A 21,422-nucleotide genomic window follows, 5' to 3' on the forward strand; every position below is an offset into this window, starting at 1 on the left:
TAAAAACCAAAAAGTTGGTGGTTCAATCCCACCCAGGGACGTAATTGACCTTGTTATCAGATTTTGGTGATCTTTAAGTAGACAAGTCAAAATTTCAAACCCCCTCTTATGGTGTAGGGTACCTGGCCTTCTCTGATGTAATCAGAGTTAGATTTGATTCAGTGATTTTATAAAAACAGCTAGGAAGCACAATTTAGCAGTGGGTTGCAGAGAAAAAGAAATATGCTGGCAAAAAAATCCAATAGAGTGATTAAACAGCTCTTCATTTTCTGGCTTTATTTTTATGCTAACAAATTTGTTCTCTGAAAAGTGTCCACAAAGCCAAGTCTCTGATTAACACCTTTGTAGGGATGGTTTTTCACCTATTACTAAATTAAACTTGCTTCATTGGAAAGGCAGCAAGATGCATCCTCATTTCAATGTCTACTGAAATAATACAGGTTGACACCAGGAAACATTAACGCCACTGCATCCTTGCTGCTTTCTCATGTAGAAGTCTGTTTAATGTGAAAACAAGGTGATATCTAATTAGCACACAGGTAAGGAATTAAGAAAATCTTTATTTAAGGGTGAAGATGTTTCTCACAAAATCGTTGCCCCAATGCATCATTGAAATTCAAGCTGGAAAGATGATTTTAATATATCACTTGTACATTTTGTATTGCTCTTCTGGTGACAATGTAGTTTGTTTTTGTCAATTACCCTTTTAATAATAGGGTAAAGAAAATTAAGTGGATTTTTTAAAGAAAACTATACTGTCAATATACTATTAAAACAAATTAAAATGGTAAAAGTTATTGTACTGTAAGTAAAAATAAAAGAGCCAACATATCAATCCCAGTTTTGGATTACTTTAATTAACAAAAAAAAATGCATATAGCAGAGGATAGTTTCAATCTGCCTACCTCTGGGTTATGTGCCCAGCATGCTTCCATTGCTGTACTCTGCTGCACATGTAAGTGCAATAGATCCTGAAGCACTCACTCATCATGGGAAAGTACCAATGTGTTTCTTCGTTGGTTGATGGAAGAAACATCTTACAAAAACTCTCCAGATTATTGACTTTTTAAGTTTTTCTAGGAAACGTTTTAGATGAATGCTTATTAGCCTTTGTCAGTATGTACTTTTGCAAAGTGTCTCTGTGGCGCAATCAGTTAGTGTGTATGGCTATTAATTAAAAGGTTGGTGGTTCAATCCCACCCAGTGACGTAATTGACCTTGTTATCAGATTTTGGTGATCTTTAAGTAGACAAGTCAAAATTTCAACCCCCCTCTTATGGTGTAGGGTACCTGGCCTTCTCTGATGTAATCAGAGTTAGATTTGATTCAGTGATTTTATAAAAACAGCTAGGAAGCACAATTTAGCAGTGGGTTGCAGAGAAAAAGAAATATGCTGGCAAAAAAATCCAATTGAGTGATTAAACAGCTCTTCATTTTCTGGCTTTATTTTTATGCTAACAAATTTGTTCTCTGAAAAGTGTCCACAAAGCCAAGTCTCTGATTAACACCTTTGTAAGGATGGTTTTTCACCTATTACTAAATTAAACTTGCTTCATTGGAAAGGCAGCAAGATGCATCCTCATTTCAATGTCTACTGAAATAATACAGGTTGACACCAGGAAACATTAACGCCACTGCATCCTTGCTGCTTTCTCATGTGGAAGTCTGTTTAATGTGAAAACAAGGTGATATCTAATTAGCACACAGGTAAGGAATTAAGAAAATCTTTATTTAAGGGTGAAAATGTTTCTCACAAAATCGTTGCCCCAATGCATCATTGAAATTCAAGCTGGAAAGATGATTTTAATATATCACTTGTACATTTTGTATTGCTCTTCTGGTGACAATGTAGTTTGTTTTTGTCAATTACCATTTTAATAATAGGGTAAAGAAAATTAAGTGGATTTTTAAAAGAAAACAATACTTTCAATATACTATTAAAACAAATTAAAATGGTAAAAGTTATTGTACTTTAATGAAAAATAAAAGAGCAAAAATATCAATCCCAGTTTTGGATTACTTTAATTAACAAAAAAAATGCATATAGCAGAGGATAGTTTTAATCTGCCTACCTCTGGGTTATGGGCCCAGCATGCTTCCATTGCAGTACTCTGCTGCACATGTAAGTGCAAGAGATCCTGAAGCACTCACTCATCATGGGAAAGTACCAATGTGTTTCTTCGTTGGTGGATGGAAGAAACATCTTACAAAAACTCTCCAGATTATTGACTTTTTAAAGTTTTTCTAGGAAACGTTTTAGATGAATGCTTATTAGCCTTTGTCAGTATGTACTTTTGCAAAGTCTCTCTGTGGCGCAATCAGTTAGTGTGTACGGCTAAAAACCAAAAGGTTGGTGGTTCAATCCCACCCAGGGACGTAATTGACCTTGTTATCAGATTTTGGTGATCTTTAAGTAGACAAGTCAAAATTTCAAACCCCCTCTTATGGTGTAGGGTACCTGGCCTTCTCTGATGTAATCAGAGTTAGATTTGATTCAGTGATTTTATAAAAACAGCTAGGAAGCACAATTTAGCAGTGGGTTGCAGAGAAAAAGAAATATGCTGGCAAAAAAAATCCAATTGAGTGATTAAACAGCTCTTCATTTTCTGGCTTTATTTTTATGCTAACAAATTTGTTCTCTGAAAAGTGTCCACAAAGCCAAGTCTCTGATTAACACCTTTGTAGGGATGGTTTTTCACCTATTACTAAATTTAATTTGCTTCATTGGAAAGGCAGCAAGATGCATCCTCATTTCAATGTCTACTGAAATAATACGGGTTGACACCAGGAAACATTAACGCCACAGCATCCTTGCTGCTGTCTCATGTGGAAGTCTGTTTAATGTGAAAACAAGGTGATATCTAATTAGCACACAGGTAAGGAATTAAGAAAATCTTTATTTAAGGGTGAAGATGTTTCTCACAAAATCGTTGCCCCAATGCATCATTGAAATTCAAGCTGGAAAGATGATTTTAATATATCACTTGTACATTTTGTATTGCTCTTCTGGTGACAATGTAGTTTGTTTTTGTCAATCACCCTTTTAATAATAGGGTAAAGAAAATTAAGTGGATTTTTTAAAGAAAACTATACTGTCAATATACTATTAAAACAAATTAAAATGGTAAGTAAAAATAAAAGAGCAAAAATATCAATCCCAGTTTTGATTACTTAAATTAACAAAAAAAATGCATATAGCAAAGGATAGTTTCAATCTGCCTACCTCTGGGTTATGGGCCCAGCATGCTTCCATTGCAGTACTCTGCGGCACATGTAAGTGCAAGAGATCCTGAAGCACTCAGTCATCATGGGAAAGTACCAATGTGTTTCTTCGTTGGTTGATGGAAGAAACATCTTACAAAAACTCTCCAGATTATTGACTTTTTAAAGTTTTTCTAGGAAACGTTCTAGATGTATGCTTATTAGCCTTTGTCAGTATGTGCTTTTTGCAAAGTGTCTCTGTGGCGCAATTGGTTAGTGTGTCCGGCTACTAACCAAATGGTTGGTGGTTGAATCCCACCCAGGGACGTAATTGACCTTGTTATCAGATTTTGGTGATCTTTAAGTAGACAAGTCAAAATTTCAAACCCCCTGTTCTGGTGTAGGGTACCTCGCCTTCTCTGATGTAATCAGAGTTAGATTTGATTCATTGATTTTATAAAAACAGCTAGGAAGCACAATTTAGCAGTGGGTTGCAGAGAAAAAGAAATATGCTGGCAAAAAAAATCCAATTGAGTGATTAAACAGCTCTTCATTTTCTGGCTTTATTTTTATGCTAACAAATTTGTTCTCTGAAAAGTGTCCACAAAGCCAAGTCTCTGATTAACACCTTTGTAGGGATGGTTTTTCACCTATTACTAAATTAAACTTGCTTCATTGGAAAGGCAGCAAGATGCATCCTCATTTCAATGTCTACTGAAATAATACAGGTTGACACCAGGAAACATTAACGCCACTGCATCCTTGCTGCTTTCTCATGTAGAAGTCTGTTTAATGTGAAAACAAGGTGATATCTAATTAGCACACAGGTAAGGAATTAAGAAAATCTTTATTTAAGGGTGAAGATGTTTCTCACAAAATCGTTGCCCCAATGCATCATTGAAATTCAAGCTGGAAAGATGATTTTAATATATCACTTGTACATTTTGTATTGCTCTTCTGGTGACAATGTAGTTTGTTTTTGTTAATTACCCTTTTAATAATAGGGTAAAGAAAATTAAGTGGATTTTTTAAAGAAAACTATACTGTCAATATACTATTAAAACAAATTAAAATGGTAAAAGTTATTGTACTTTAAGTAAAAATAAAAGAGCAAAAATATCAATCCCAGTTTTGATTACTTAAATTAACAAAAAAAAATGCATATAGCAAAGGATAGTTTCAATCTGCCTACCTCTGGGTTATGGGCCCAGCATGCTTCCATTGCAGTACTCTGCTGCACATGTAAGTGCAAGAGATCCTGAAGCACTCACTCATCATGGGAAAGTACCAATGTGTTTCTTCGTTGGTGGATGGAAGAAACATCTTACAAAAACTCTCCAGATTATTGACTTTTTAAAGTTTTTCTAGGAAACGTTTTAGATGAATGCTTATTAGCCTTTGTCAGTATGTACTTTTGCAAAGTCTCTCTGTGGCGCAATCAGTTAGTGTGTGTGGCTAAAAACCAAAAGGTTGGTGGTTCAATCCCACCCAGGGACGTAATTGACCTTGTTATCAGATTTTGGTGATCTTTAAGTAGACAAGTCAAAATTTCAAACCCCCTCTTATGGTGTAGGGTACCTGGCCTTCTCTGATGTAATCAGAGTTAGATTTGATTCAGTGATTTTATAAAAACAGCTAGGAAGCACAATTTAGCAGTGGGTTGCAGAGAAAAAGAAATATGCTGGCAAAAAAATCCAATAGAGTGATTAAACAGCTCTTCATTTTCTGGCTTTATTTTTATGCTAACAAATTTGTTCTCTGAAAAGTGTCCACAAAGCCAAGTCTCTGATTAACACCTTTGTAGGGATGGTTTTTCACCTATTACTAAATTTAATTTGCTTCATTGGAAAGGCAGCAAGATGCATCCTCATTTCAATGTCTACTGAAATAATACGGGTTGACACCAGGAAACATTAACGCCACAGCATCCTTGCTGCTTTCTCATGTGGAAGTCTGTTTAATGTGAAAACAAGGTGATATCTAATTAGCACACAGGTAAGGAATTAAGAAAATCTTTATTTAAGGGTGAAGATGTTTCTCACAAAATCGTTGCCCCAATGCATCATTGAAATTCAAGCTGGAAAGATGATTTTAATATATCACTTGTACATTTTGTATTGCTCTTCTGGTGACAATGTAGTTTGTTTTTGTCAATTACCCTTTTAATAATAGGGTAAAGAAAATTAAGTGGATTTTTTAAAGAAAACTATACTGTCAATATACTATTAAAACAAATTAAAATGGTAAGTAAAAATAAAAGAGCAAAAATATCAATCCCAGTTTTGATTACTTAAATTAACAAAAAAAATGCATATAGCAAAGGATAGTTTCAATCTGCCTACCTCTGGGTTATGGGCCCAGCATGCTTCCATTGCAGTACTCTGCTGCACATGTAAGTGCAAGAGATCCTGAAGCACTCAGTCATCATGGGAAAGTACCAATGTGTTTCTTCGTTGGTTGATGGAAGAAACATCTTACAAAAACTCTCCAGATTATTGACTTTTTAAAGTTTTTCTAGGAAACGTTCTAGATGTATGCTTATTAGCCTTTGTCAGTATGTGCTTTTTGCAAAGTGTCTCTGTGGCGCAATTGGTTAGTGTGTCCGGCTACTAACCAAATGGTTGGTGGTTGAATCCCACCCAGGGACGTAATTGACCTTGTTATCAGATTTTGGTGATCTTTAAGTAGACAAGTCAAAATTTCAAACCCCCTGTTCTGGTGTAGGGTACCTCGCCTTCTCTGATGTAATCAGAGTTAGATTTGATTCATTGATTTTATAAAAACAGCTAGGAAGCACAATTTAGCAGTGGGTTGCAGAGAAAAAGAAATATGCTGGCAAAAAAAATCCAATTGAGTGATTAAACAGCTCTTCATTTTCTGGCTTTATTTTTATGCTAACAAATTTGTTCTCTGAAAAGTGTCCACAAAGCCAAGTCTCTGATTAACACCTTTGTAGGGATGGTTTTTCACCTATTACTAAATTAAACTTGCTTCATTGGAAAGGCAGCAAGATGCATCCTCATTTCAATGTCTACTGAAATAATACAGGTTGACACCAGGAAACATTAACGCCACTGCATCCTTGCTGCTTTCTCATGTAGAAGTCTGTTTAATGTGAAAACAAGGTGATATCTAATTAGCACACAGGTAAGGAATTAAGAAAATCTTTATTTAAGGGTGAAGATGTTTCTCACAAAATCGTTGCCCCAATGCATCATTGAAATTCAAGCTGGAAAGATGATTTTAATATATCACTTGTACATTTTGTATTGCTCTTCTGGTGACAATGTAGTTTGTTTTTGTCAATTACCCTTTTAATAATAGGGTAAAGAAAATTAAGTGGATTTTTTAAAGAAAACTATACTGTCAATATACTATTAAAACAAATTAAAATGGTAAAAGTTATTGTACTTTAAGTAAAAATAAAAGAGCAAAAATATCAATCCCAGTTTTGATTACTTAAATTAACAAAAAAAAATGCATATAGCAAAGGATAGTTTCAATCTGCCTACCTCTGGGTTATGGGCCCAGCATGCTTCCATTGCAGTACTCTGCTGCACATGTAAGTGCAAGAGATCCTGAAGCACTCACTCATCATGGGAAAGTACCAATGTGTTTCTTCGTTGGTTGATGGAAGAAACATCTTACAAAAACTCTCCAGATTATTGACTTTTTAAAGTTTTTCTAGGAAACGTTCTAGATGTATGCTTATTAGCCTTTGTCAGTATGTGCTTTTTGCAACGTGTCTCTGTGGCGCAATTGGTTAGTATGTCTGGCTACTAACCAAATGGTTGGTGGTTCAATCCCAACCAGGGACGTAATTGACCTTGTTATCAGATTTTGGTGATCTTTAAGTAGACAAGTCAAAATTTCAAACCCCCTGTTCTGGTGTAGGGTACCTGGCCTTCTCTGATGTAATCAGAGTTAGATTTGATTCATTGATTTTATAAAAACAGCTAGGAAGCACAATTTAGCAGTGGGTTGCAGAGAAAAAGAAATATGCTGGCAAAAAAAATCCAATTGAGTGATTAAACAGCTCTTCATTTTCTTGCTTTATTTTTATGCTAACAAATTTGTTCTCTGAAAAGTGTCCACAAAGCCAAGTCTCTGATTAACACCTTTGTAGGGATGGTTTTTCACCTATTACTAAATTAAACTTGCTTCATTGGAAAGGCAGCAAGATGCATCCTCATTTCAATGTCTACTGAAATAATACAGGTTGACACCAGGAAACATTAACGCCACTTCATCCTTGCTGCTTTCTCATGTAGAAGTCTGTTTAATGTGAAAACAAGGTGATATCTAATTAGCACACAGGTAAGGAATTAAGAAAATCTTTATTTAAGGGTGAAGATGTTTCTCACAAAATCGTTGCCCCAATGCATCATTGAAATTCAAGCTGGAAAGATGATTTTAATATATCACTTGTACATTTTGTATTGCTCTTCTGGTGACAATGTAGTTTGTTTTTGTCAATTACCCTTTTAATAATAGGGTAAAGAAAATTAAGTGGATTTTTTTAAAGAAAACTATACTGTCAATATACTATTCAAACAAATTAAAATGGTAAAAGTTATTGTACTTCAAGTAAAAATAAAAGAGCAAAATATCAATCCCAGTTTTGATTACTTAAATTAACAAAAAAAATGCATATAGCAAAGGATAGTTTCAATCTGCCTACCTCTGGGTTATGGGCCCAGCATGCTTCCATTGCAGTACTCTGCTGCACATGTAAGTGCAAGAGATCCTGAAGCACTCACTCATCATGGGAAAGTACCAATGTGTTTCTTCGTTGGTTGATGGAAGAAACATTTTACAAAAACTCTCCAGATTATTGACTTTTTAAAGTCTTTCTAGGAAACGTTCTAGATGTATGCTTATTAGCCTTTGTCAGTAGGTGCATTTTGCAAAGTGTCTCTGTGGCGCAATTGGTTAGTGTGTCCGGCTACTAACCAAATGGTTGGTGGTTCAATCCCAACCAGGGACGTAATTGACCTTGTTATCAGATTTTGGTGATCTTTAAGTAGACAAGTCAAAATTTCAAACCCCCTGTTCTGGTGTAGGGTACCTGGCCTTCTCTGATGTAATCAGAGTTAGATTTGATTCATTGATTTTATAAAAACAGCTAGGAAGCACAATTTAGCAGTGGGTTGCAGAGAAAAAGAAATATGCTGGCAAAAAAAATCCAATTGAGTGATTAAACAGCTCTTCATTTTCTGGCTTTATTTTTATGCTAACAAATTTGTTCTCTGAAAAGTGTCCACAAAGCCAAGTCTCTGATTAACACCTTTGTAGGGATGGTTTTTCACCTATTACTAAATTAAACTTGCTTCATTGGAAAGGCAGCAAGATGCATCCTCATTTCAATGTCTACTGAAATAATACAGGTTGACACCAGGAAACATTAACGCCACTGCATCCTTGCTGCTTTCTCATGTAGAAGTCTGTTTAATGTGAAAACAAGGTGATATCTAATTAGCACACAGGTAAGGAATTAAGAAAATCTTTATTTAAGGGTGAAGATGTTTCTCACAAAATCGTTGCCCCAATGCATCATTGAAATTCAAGCTGGAAAGATGATTTTAATATATCACTTGTACATTTTGTATTGCTCTTCTGGTGACAATGTAGTTTGTTTTTGTCAATTACCCTTTTAATAATAGGGTAAAGAAAATTAAGTGGATTTTTTAAAGAAAACTATACTGTCAATATACTATTAAAACAAATTAAAATGGTAAAAGTTATTGTACTTTAAGTAAAAATAAAAGAGCAAAAATATCAATCCCAGTTTTGATTACTTAAATTAACAAAAAAAATGCATATAGCAAAGGATAGTTTCAATCTGCCTACCTCTGGGTTATGGGCCCAGGATGCTTCCATTGCAGTACTCTGCTGCACATATAAGTGCAAGAGATCCTGAAGCACTCACTCATCATGGGAAAGTACCAATGTGTTTCTTCGTTGGTTGATGGAAGAAACATCTTACAAAAACTCTCCAGATTATTGACTTTTTAAAGTTTTTCTAGGAAACGTTCTAGATGTATGCTTATTAGCCTTTGTCAGTATATAATTTTTACAAAGTGTCTCTGTGGCGCAATTGGTTAGTGTGTCTTGCTACTAACCAAAAGGTTGGTGGTTCAATCCCACCCAGGGACGTAATTGACCTTGTTATCAGATTTTGGTGATCTTTAAGTAGACAAGTCAAAATTTCAAACCCCCTGTTATGGTGTAGGGTACCTGGCCTTCTCTGATGTAATCAGAGTTAGATTTGATTCAGTGATTTTATAAAAACAGCTAGGAAGCACAATTTAGCAGTGGGTTGCAGAGAAAAAGAAATATGCTGGCAAAAAAATCCAATTGAGTGATTAAACAGCTCTTCATTTTCTGGCTTTATTTTTATGCTAACAAATTTGTTCTCTGAAAAGTTTCCACAAAGCCAAGTCTCTGATTAACACCTTTGTAAGGATGGTTTTTCACCTATTACTAAATTAAACTTGCTTCATTGGAAAGGCAGCAAGATGCATCCTCATTTCAATGTCTACTGAAATAATACAGGTTGACACCAGGAAACATTAACGCCACTGCATCCTTGCTGCTTTCTCATGTGGAAGTCTGTTTAATGTGAAAACAAGGTGATATCTAATTAGCACACAGGTAAGGAATTAAGAAAATCTTTATTTAAGGGTGAAAATGTTTCTCACAAAATCGTTGCCCCAATGCATCATTGAAATTCAAGCTGGAAAGATGATTTTAATATATCACTTGTACATTTTGTATTGCTCTTCTGGTGACAATGTAGTTTGTTTTTGTCAATTACCATTTTAATAATAGGGTAAAGAAAATTAAGTGGATTTTTAAAAGAAAACAATACTTTCAATATACTATTAAAACAAATTAAAATGGTAAAAGTTATTGTACTTTAATGAAAAATAAAAGAGCAAAAATATCAATCCCAGTTTTGGATTACTTTAATTAACAAAAAAAATGCATATAGCAGAGGATAGTTTTAATCTGCCTACCTCTGGGTTATGGGCCCAGCATGCTTCCATTGCAGTACTCTGCTGCACATGTAAATGCAAGAGATCCTGAAGCACTCACTCATCATGGGAAAGTACCAATGTGTTTCTTCGTTGGTGGATGGAAGAAACATCTTACAAAAACTCTCCAGATTATTGACTTTTTAAAGTTTTTCTAGGAAACGTTTTAGATGAATGCTTATTAGCCTTTGTCAGTATGTACTTTTGCAAAGTCTCTCTGTGGCGCAATCAGTTAGTGTGTACGGCTAAAAACCAAAAAGTTGGTGGTTCAATCCCACCCAGGGACGTAATTGACCTTGTTATCAGATTTTGGTGATCTTTAAGTAGACAAGTCAAAATTTCAAACCCCCTCTTATGGTGTAGGGTACCTGGCCTTCTCTGATGTAATCAGAGTTAGATTTGATTCAGTGATTTTATAAAAACAGCTAGGAAGCACAATTTAGCAGTGGGTTGCAGAGAAAAAGAAATATGCTGGCAAAAAAATCCAATTGAGTGATTAAACAGCTCTTCATTTTCTGGCTTTATTTTTATGCTAACAAATTTGTTCTCTGAAAAGTGTCCACAAAGCCAAGTCTCTGATTAACACCTTTGTAGGGATGGTTTTTCACCTATTACTAAATTAAACTTGCTTCATTGGAAAGGCAGCAAGATGCATCCTCATTTCAATGTCTACTGAAATAATACAGGTTGACACCAGGAAACATTAACGCCACTGCATCCTTGCTGCTTTCTCATGTAGAAGTCTGTTTAATGTGAAAACAAGGTGATATCTAATTAGCACACAGGTAAGGAATTAAGAAAATCTTTATTTAAGGGTGAAGATGTTTCTCACAAAATCGTTGCCCCAATGCATCATTGAAATTCAAGCTGGAAAGATGATTTTAATATATCACTTGTACATTTTGTATTGCTCTTCTGGTGACAATGTAGTTTGTTTTTGTCAATTACCCTTTTAATAATAGGGTAAAGAAAATTAAGTGGATTTTTTAAAGAAAACTATACTGTCAATATACTATTAAAACAAATTAAAATGGTAAAAGTTATTGTACTGTAAGTAAAAATAAAAGAGCCAACATATCAATCCCAGTTTTGGATTACTTTAATTAACAAAAAAAAATGCATATAGCAGAGGATAGTTTCAATCTGCCTACCTCTGGGTTATGTGCCCAGCATGCTTCCATTGCTGTACTCTGCTGCACATGTAAGTGCAATAGATCCTGAAGCACTCACTCATCATGGGAAAGTACCAATGTGTTTCTTCGTTGGTTGATGGAAGAAACATCTTACAAAAACTCTCCAGATTATTGACTTTTTAAGTTTTTCTAGGAAACGTTTTAGATGAATGCTTATTAGCCTTTGTCAGTATGTACTTTTGCAAAGTGTCTCTGTGGCGCAATCAGTTAGTGTGTATGGCTATTAATTAAAAGGTTGGTGGTTCAATCCCACCCAGTGACGTAATTGACCTTGTTATCAGATTTTGGTGATCTTTAAGTAGACAAGTCAAAATTTCAACCCCCCTCTTATGGTGTAGGGTACCTGGCCTTCTCTGATGTAATCAGAGTTAGATTTGATTCAGTGATTTTATAAAAACAGCTAGGAAGCACAATTTAGCAGTGGGTTGCAGAGAAAAAGAAATATGCTGGCAAAAAAATCCAATTGAGTGATTAAACAGCTCTTCATTTTCTGGCTTTATTTTTATGCTAACAAATTTGTTCTCTGAAAAGTGTCCACAAAGCCAAGTCTCTGATTAACACCTTTGTAAGGATGGTTTTTCACCTATTACTAAATTAAACTTGCTTCATTGGAAAGGCAGCAAGATGCATCCTCATTTCAATGTCTACTGAAATAATACAGGTTGACACCAGGAAACATTAACGCCACTGCATCCTTGCTGCTTTCTCATGTGGAAGTCTGTTTAATGTGAAAACAAGGTGATATCTAATTAGCACACAGGTAAGGAATTAAGAAAATCTTTATTTAAGGGTGAAAATGTTTCTCACAAAATCGTTGCCCCAATGCATCATTGAAATTCAAGCTGGAAAGATGATTTTAATATATCACTTGTACATTTTGTATTGCTCTTCTGGTGACAATGTAGTTTGTTTTTGTCAATTACCATTTTAATAATAGGGTAAAGAAAATTAAGTGGATTTTTAAAAGAAAACAATACTTTCAATATACTATTAAAACAAATTAAAATGGTAAAAGTTATTGTACTTTAATGAAAAATAAAAGAGCAAAAATATCAATCCCAGTTTTGGATTACTTTAATTAACAAAAAAAATGCATATAGCAGAGGATAGTTTTAATCTGCCTACCTCTGGGTTATGGGCCCAGCATGCTTCCATTGCAGTACTCTGCTGCACATGTAAGTGCAAGAGATCCTGAAGCACTCACTCATCATGGGAAAGTACCAATGTGTTTCTTCGTTGGTGGATGGAAGAAACATCTTACAAAAACTCTCCAGATTATTGACTTTTTAAAGTTTTTCTAGGAAACGTTTTAGATGAATGCTTATTAGCCTTTGTCAGTATGTACTTTTGCAAAGTCTCTCTGTGGCGCAATCAGTTAGTGTGTACGGCTAAAAACCAAAAGGTTGGTGGTTCAATCCCACCCAGGGACGTAATTGACCTTGTTATCAGATTTTGGTGATCTTTAAGTAGACAAGTCAAAATTTCAAACCCCCTCTTATGGTGTAGGGTACCTGGCCTTCTCTGATGTAATCAGAGTTAGATTTGATTCAGTGATTTTATAAAAACAGCTAGGAAGCACAATTTAGCAGTGGGTTGCAGAGAAAAAGAAATATGCTGGCAAAAAAAATCCAATTGAGTGATTAAACAGCTCTTCATTTTCTGGCTTTATTTTTATGCTAACAAATTTGTTCTCTGAAAAGTGTCCACAAAGCCAAGTCTCTGATTAACACCTTTGTAGGGATGGTTTTTCACCTATTACTAAATTTAATTTGCTTCATTGGAAAGGCAGCAAGATGCATCCTCATTTCAATGTCTACTGAAATAATACGGGTTGACACCAGGAAACATTAACGCCACAGCATCCTTGCTGCTGTCTCATGTGGAAGTCTGTTTAATGTGAAAACAAGGTGATATCTAATTAGCACACAGGTAAGGAATTAAGAAAATCTTTATTTAAGGGTGAAGATGTTTCTCACAAAATCGTTGCCCCAATGCATCATTGAAATTCAAGCTGGAAAGATGATTTTAATATATCACTTGTACATTTTGTATTGCTCTTCTGGTGACAATGTAGTTTGTTTTTGTCAATCACCCTTTTAATAATAGGGTAAAGAAAATTAAGTGGATTTTTTAAAGAAAACTATACTGTCAATATACTATTAAAACAAATTAAAATGGTAAGTAAAAATAAAAGAGCAAAAATATCAATCCCAGTTTTGATTACTTAAATTAACAAAAAAAATGCATATAGCAAAGGATAGTTTCAATCTGCCTACCTCTGGGTTATGGGCCCAGCATGCTTCCATTGCAGTACTCTGCGGCACATGTAAGTGCAAGAGATCCTGAAGCACTCAGTCATCATGGGAAAGTACCAATGTGTTTCTTCGTTGGTTGATGGAAGAAACATCTTACAAAAACTCTCCAGATTATTGACTTTTTAAAGTTTTTCTAGGAAACGTTCTAGATGTATGCTTATTAGCCTTTGTCAGTATGTGCTTTTTGCAAAGTGTCTCTGTGGCGCAATTGGTTAGTGTGTCCGGCTACTAACCAAATGGTTGGTGGTTGAATCCCACCCAGGGACGTAATTGACCTTGTTATCAGATTTTGGTGATCTTTAAGTAGACAAGTCAAAATTTCAAACCCCCTGTTCTGGTGTAGGGTACCTCGCCTTCTCTGATGTAATCAGAGTTAGATTTGATTCATTGATTTTATAAAAACAGCTAGGAAGCACAATTTAGCAGTGGGTTGCAGAGAAAAAGAAATATGCTGGCAAAAAAAATCCAATTGAGTGATTAAACAGCTCTTCATTTTCTGGCTTTATTTTTATGCTAACAAATTTGTTCTCTGAAAAGTGTCCACAAAGCCAAGTCTCTGATTAACACCTTTGTAGGGATGGTTTTTCACCTATTACTAAATTAAACTTGCTTCATTGGAAAGGCAGCAAGATGCATCCTCATTTCAATGTCTACTGAAATAATACAGGTTGACACCAGGAAACATTAACGCCACTGCATCCTTGCTGCTTTCTCATGTAGAAGTCTGTTTAATGTGAAAACAAGGTGATATCTAATTAGCACACAGGTAAGGAATTAAGAAAATCTTTATTTAAGGGTGAAGATGTTTCTCACAAAATCGTTGCCCCAATGCATCATTGAAATTCAAGCTGGAAAGATGATTTTAATATATCACTTGTACATTTTGTATTGCTCTTCTGGTGACAATGTAGTTTGTTTTTGTTAATTACCCTTTTAATAATAGGGTAAAGAAAATTAAGTGGATTTTTTAAAGAAAACTATACTGTCAATATACTATTAAAACAAATTAAAATGGTAAAAGTTATTGTACTTTAAGTAAAAATAAAAGAGCAAAAATATCAATCCCAGTTTTGATTACTTAAATTAACAAAAAAAAATGCATATAGCAAAGGATAGTTTCAATCTGCCTACCTCTGGGTTATGGGCCCAGCATGCTTCCATTGCAGTACTCTGCTGCACATGTAAGTGCAAGAGATCCTGAAGCACTCACTCATCATGGGAAAGTACCAATGTGTTTCTTCGTTGGTTGATGGAAGAAACATCTTACAAAAACTCTCCAGATTATTGACTTTTTAAAGTTTTTCTAGGAAACGTTCTAGATGTATGCTTATTAGCCTTTGTCAGTATGTGCTTTTTGCAACGTGTCTCTGTGGCGCAATTGGTTAGTATGTCTGGCTACTAACCAAATGGTTGGTGGTTCAATCCCAACCAGGGACGTAATTGACCTTGTTATCAGATTTTGGTGATCTTTAAGTAGACAAGTCAAAATTTCAAACCCCCTGTTCTGGTGTAGGGTACCTGGCCTTCTCTGATGTAATCAGAGTTAGATTTGATTCATTGATTTTATAAAAACAGCTAGGAAGCACAATTTAGCAGTGGGTTGCAGAGAAAAAGAAATATGCTGGCAAAAAAAATCCAATTGAGTGATTAAACAGCTCTTCATTTTCTGGCTTTATTTTTATGCTAACAAATTTGTTCTCTGAAAAGTGTCCACAAAGCCAAGTCTCTGATTAACACCTTTGTAGGGATGGTTTTTCACCTATTACTAAATTAAACTTGCTTCATTGGAAAGGCAGCAAGATGCATCCTCATTTCAATGTCTACTGAAATAATACAGGTTGACACCAGGAAACATTAACGCCACTTCATCCTTGCTGCTTTCTCATGTAGAAGTCTGTTTAATGTGAAAACAAGGTGATATCTAATTAGCACACAGGTAAGGAATTAAGAAAATCTTTATTTAAGGGTGAAGATGTTTCTCACAAAATCGTTGCCCCAATGCATCATTGAAATTCAAGCTGGAAAGATGATTTTAATATATCACTTGTACATTTTGTATTGCTCTTCTGGTGACAATGTAGTTTGTTTTTGTCAATTACCCTTTTAATAATAGGGTAAAGAAAATTAAGTGGATTTTTTTAAAGAAAACTATACTGTCAATATACTATTCAAACAAATTAAAATGGTAAAAGTTATTGTACTTCAAGTAAAAATAAAAGAGCAAAATATCAATCCCAGTTTTGATTACTTAAATTAACAAAAAAAATGCATATAGCAAAGGATAGTTTCAATCTGCCTACCTCTGGGTTATGGGCCCAGCTTGCTTCCATTGCAGTACTCTGCTGCACATGTAAGTGCAAGAGATCCTGAAGCACTCACTCATCATGGGAAAGTACCAATGTGTTTCTTCGTTGGTTGATGGAAGAAACATTTTACAAAAACTCTCCAGATTATTGACTTTTTAAAGTCTTTCTAGGAAACGTTCTAGATGTATGCTTATTAGCCTTTGTCAGTATGTGCATTTTGCAAAGTGTCTCTGTGGCGCAATCGGTTAGTGTGTCCGGCTACTAACCAAATGGTTGGTGGTTCAATCCCAACCAGGGACGTAATTGACCTTGTTATCAGATTTTGGTGATCTTTAAGTAGACAAGTCAAAATTTCAAACCCCCTGTTCTGGTGTAGGGTACCTGGCCTTCTCTGATGTAATCAGAGTTAGATTTGATTCATTGATTTTATAAAAACAGCTAGGAAGCACAATTTAGCAGTGGGTTGCAGAGAAAAAGAAATATGCTGGCAAAAAAAATCCAATTGAGTGATTAAACAGCTCTTCATTTTCTGGCTTTATTTTTATGCTAACAAATTTGTTCTCTGAAAAGTGTCCACAAAGCCAAGTCTCTGATTAACACCTTTGTAGGGATGGTTTTTCACCTATTACTAAATTAAACTTGCTTCATTGGAAAGGCAGCAAGATGCATCCTCATTTCAATGTCTACTGAAATAATACAGGTTGACACAAGGAAACATTAACGCCACTGCATCCTTGCTGCTTTCTCATGTAGAAGTCTGTTTAATGTGAAAACAAGGTGATATCTAATTAGCACACAGGTAAGGAATTAAGAAAATCTTTATTTAAGGGTGAAGATGTTTCTCACAAAATCGTTGCCCCAATGCATCATTGAAATTCAAGCTGGAAAGATGATTTTAATATATCACTTGTACATTTTGTATTGCTCTTCTGGTGACAATGTAGTTTGTTTTTGTCAATTACCCTTTTAATAATAGGGTAAAGAAAATTAAGTGGATTTTTTAAAGAAAACTATACTGTCAATATACTATTAAAACAAATTAAAATGGTAAAAGTTATTGTACTTTAAGTAAAAATAAAAGAGCAAAAATATCAATCCCAGTTTTGATTACTTAAATTAACAAAAAAAAATGCATATAGCAAAGGATAGTTTCAATCTGCCTACCTCTGGGTTATGGGCCCAGGATGCTTCCATTGCAGTACTCTGCTGCACATATAAGTGCAAGAGATCCTGAAGCACTCACTCATCATGGGAAAGTACCAATGTGTTTCTTCGTTGGTTGATGGAAGAAACATCTTACAAAAACTCTCCAGATTATTGACTTTTTAAAGTTTTTCTAGGAAATGTTCTAGATGTATGCTTATTAGCCTTTGTCAGTTTATAATTTTTACAAAGTGTCTCTGTGGCGCAATTGGTTAGTGTGTCTGGCTACTAACCAAAAGGTTGGTGGTTCAATCCAACCCAGGGACGTAATTGACCTTGTTATCAGATTTTGGTGATCTTTAAGTAGACAAGTCAAAATTTCAAACCCCCTCTTATGGTGTAGGGTACCTGGCCTTCTCTGATGTAATCAGAGTTAGATTTGATTCAGTGATTTTATAAAAACAGCTAGGAAGCACAATTTAGCAGTGGGTTGCAGAGAAAAAGAAATATGCTGGCAAAAAAATCCAATTGAGTGATTAAACAGCTCTTCATTTTCTGGCTTTATTTTTATGCTAACAAATTTGTTCTCTGAAAAGTGTCCACAAAGCCAAGTCTCTGATTAACACCTTTGTAGGGATGGTTTTTCACCTATTACTAAATTAAACTTGCTTCATTGGAAAGGCAGCAAGATGCATCCTCATTTCAATGTCTACTGAAATAATACGGGTTGACACCAGGAAACATTAACGCCACAGCATCCTTGCTGCTTTCTCATGTGGAAGTCTGTTTAATGTGAAAACAAGGTGATATCTAATTAGCACACAGGTAAGGAATTAAGAAAATCTTTATTTAAGGGTGAAGATGTTTCTCACAAAATCGTTGCCCCAATGCATCATTGAAATTCAAGCTGGAAAGATGATTTTAATATATCACTTGTACATTTTGTATTGCTCTTCTGGTGACAATGTAGTTTGTTTTTGTCAATTACCCTTTTAATAATAGGGTAAAGAAAATTAAGTGGATTTTTTAAAGAAAACTATACTGTCAATATACTATTAAAACAAATTAAAATGGTAAGTAAAAATAAAAGAGCAAAAATATCAATCCCAGTGTTGATTACTTAAATTAACAAAAAAAATGCATATAGCAAAGGATAGTTTCAATCTGCCTACCTCTGGGTTATGGGCCCAGCATGCTTCCATTGCAGTACTCTGCTGCACATGTAAGTGCAAGAGATCCTGAAGCACTCAGTCATCATGGGAAAGTACCAATGTGTTTCTTTGTTGGTTGATGGAAGAAACATCTTACAAAAACTCTCCAGATTATTGACTTTTTAAAGTTTTTCTAGGAAACGTTCTAGATGTATGCTTATTAGCCTTTGTCAGTATGTGCTTTTTGCAAAGTGTCTCTGTGGCGCAATTGGTTAGTGTGTCCAGCTACTAACCAAATGGTTGGTGGTTGAATCCCAACCAGGGACGTAATTGACCTTGTTATCAGATTTTGGTGATCTTTAAGTAGACAAGTCAAAATTTCAAACCCCCTGTTCTGGTGTAGGGTACCTGGCCTTCTCTGATGTAATCAGAGTTAGATTTGATTCATTGATTTTATAAAAACAGCTAGGAAGCACAATTTAGCAGTGGGTTGCAGAGAAAAAGAAATATGCTGGCAAAAAAAATCCAATTGAGTGATTAAACAGCTCTTCGTTTTCTGGCTTTATTTTTATGCTAACAAATTTGTTCTCTGAAAAGTGTCCACAAAGCCAAGTCTCTGATTAACACCTTTGTAGGGATGGTTTTTCACCTATTACTAAATTAAACTTGCTTCATTGGAAAGGCAGCAAGATGCATCCTCATTTCAATGTCTACTGAAATAATACAGGTTGACACCAGGAAACATTAACGCCACTGCATCCTTGCTGCTTTCTCATGTAGAAGTCTGTTTAATGTGAAAACAAGGTGATATCTAATTAGCACACAGGTAAGGAATTAAGAAAATCTTTATTTAAGGGTGAAGATGTTTCTCACAAAATCGTTGCCCCAATGCATCATTGAAATTCAAGCTGGAAAGATGATTTTAATATATCACTTGTACATTTTGTATTGCTCTTCTGGTGACAATGTAGTTTGTTTTTGTCAATTACCCTTTTAATAATAGGGTAAAGAAAATTAAGTGGATTTTTTTAAAGAAAACTATACTGTCAATATACTATTCAAACAAATTAAAATGGTAAAAGTTATTGTACTTCAAGTAAAAATAAAAGAGCAAAATATCAATCCCAGTTTTGATTACTTAAATTAACAAAAAAAATGCATATAGCAAAGGATAGTTTCAATCTGCCTACCTCTGGGTTATGGGCCCAGCATGCTTCCATTGCAGTACTCTGCTGCACATGTAAGTGCAAGAGATCCTGAAGCACTCACTCATCATGGGAAAGTACCAATGTGTTTCTTCGTTGGTTGATGGAAGAAACATTTTACAAAAACTCTCCAGATTATTGACTTTTTAAAGTCTTTCTAGGAAACGTTCTAGATGTATGCTTATTAGCCTTTGTCAGTATGTGCATTTTGCAAAGTGTCTCTGTGGCGCAATCGGTTAGTGTGTCCGGCTACTAACCAAATGGTTGGTGGTTCAATCCCAACCAGGGACGTAATTGACCTTGTTATCAGATTTTGGTGATCTTTAAGTAGACAAGTCAAAATTTCAAACCCCCTGTTCTGGTGTAGGGTACCTGGCCTTCTCTGATGTAATCAGAGTTAGATTTGATTCATTGATTTTATAAAAACAGCTAGGAAGCACAATTTAGCAGTGGGTTGCAGAGAAAAAGAAATATGCTGGCAAAAAAAATCCAATTGAGTGATTAAACAGCTCTTCATTTTCTGGCTTTATTTTTATGCTAACAAATTTGTTCTCTGAAAAGTGTCCACAAAGCCAAGTCTCTGATTAACACCTTTGTAGGGATGGTTTTTCACCTATTACTAAATTAAACTTGCTTCATTGGAAAGGCAGCAAGATGCATCCTCATTTCAATGTATACTGAAATAATACAGGTTGACACCAGGAAACATTAACGCCACTGCATCCTTGCTGCTTTCTCATGTAGAAGTCTGCTTAATGTGAAAACAAGGTGATATCTAATTAGCACACAGGTAAGGAATTAAGAAAATCTTTATTTAAGGGTGAAGATGTTTCTCACAAAATCGTTGCCCCAATGCATCATTGAAATTCAAGCTGGAAAGATGATTTTAATATATCACTTGTACATTTTGTATTGCTCTTCTGGTGACAATGTAGTTTGTTTTTGTCAATTACCCTTTTAATAATAGGGTAAAGAAAATTAAGTGGATTTTTTAAAGAAAACTATACTGTCAATATACTATTAAAACAAATTAAAATGGTAAAAGTTATTGTACTTTAAGTAAAAAGAAAAGAGCAAAAATATCAATCCCAGTTTTGATTACTTAAATTAACAAAAAAAAATGCATATAGCAAAGGATAGTTTCAATCTGCCTACCTCTGGGTTATGGGCCCAGCATGCTTCCATTGCAGTACTCTGCTGCACATATAAGTGCAAGAGATCCTGAAGCACTCACTCATCATGGGAAAGTACCAATGTGTTTCTTCGTTGGTTGATGGAAGAAACATCTTACAAAAACTCTCCAGATTATTGACTTTTTAAAGTTTTTCTAGGAAACGTTCTAGATGTATGCTTATTAGCCTTTGTCAGTATATAATTTTTACAAAGTGTCTCTGTGGCACAATTGGTTAGTGTGTCTGGCTACTAACCAAAAGGTTGGTGGTTCAATCCCACCCAGGGACGTAATTGACCTTGTTATCAGATTTTGGTGATCTTTAAGTAGACAAGTCAAATTTTCAAACCCCCTGTTATGGTGTAGGGTACCTGGCCTTCTCTGATGTAATCAGAGTTAGATTTGATTCAGTGATTTTATAAAAACAGATAGGAAGCACAATTTAGCAGTGGGTTGCAGAGAAAAAGAAATATGCTGGCAAAAAAAATCCAATTAAGTGATTAAACAGCTCTTCATTTTCTGGCTTTATTTTTATGCTAACAAATTTGTTCTCTGAAAAGTGTCCACAAAGCCAAGTCTCTGATTAACACCTTTGTAGGGATGGTTTTTCACCTATTACTAAATTAAACTTGCTTCATTGGAAAGGCAGCAAGATGCATCCTCATTTCAATTTCTACTGAAATAATACAGGTTGACACCA

The 21,422-nt window shown here is 34.9% G+C and overlaps 2 non-coding genes across 2 annotated transcripts; both read left to right on the top strand.

Annotated features, from left to right (window-relative positions):
* The first annotated feature begins 17,448 nt into the window (after positions 1 to 17,448).
* On the top strand, positions 17,449 to 17,522 carry TRNAS-ACU (transfer RNA serine (anticodon ACU)). Its single transcript has one exon. It is a non-coding gene; the product is annotated as a tRNA-Ser (tRNA).
* A 3,416-nt stretch (positions 17,523 to 20,938) lies between these two features.
* TRNAS-ACU (transfer RNA serine (anticodon ACU)) lies at positions 20,939 to 21,012 on the top strand. The gene has a single exon. It is a non-coding gene; the product is annotated as a tRNA-Ser (tRNA).
* Positions 21,013 to 21,422: the final 410 nt, after the last annotated feature.

The sequence above is a fragment of the Pseudophryne corroboree genome, chromosome 8 (genome assembly GCF_028390025.1).
Source record: "Pseudophryne corroboree isolate aPseCor3 chromosome 8, aPseCor3.hap2, whole genome shotgun sequence".
NCBI classification, from domain to species: domain Eukaryota; kingdom Metazoa; phylum Chordata; class Amphibia; order Anura; family Myobatrachidae; genus Pseudophryne; species Pseudophryne corroboree.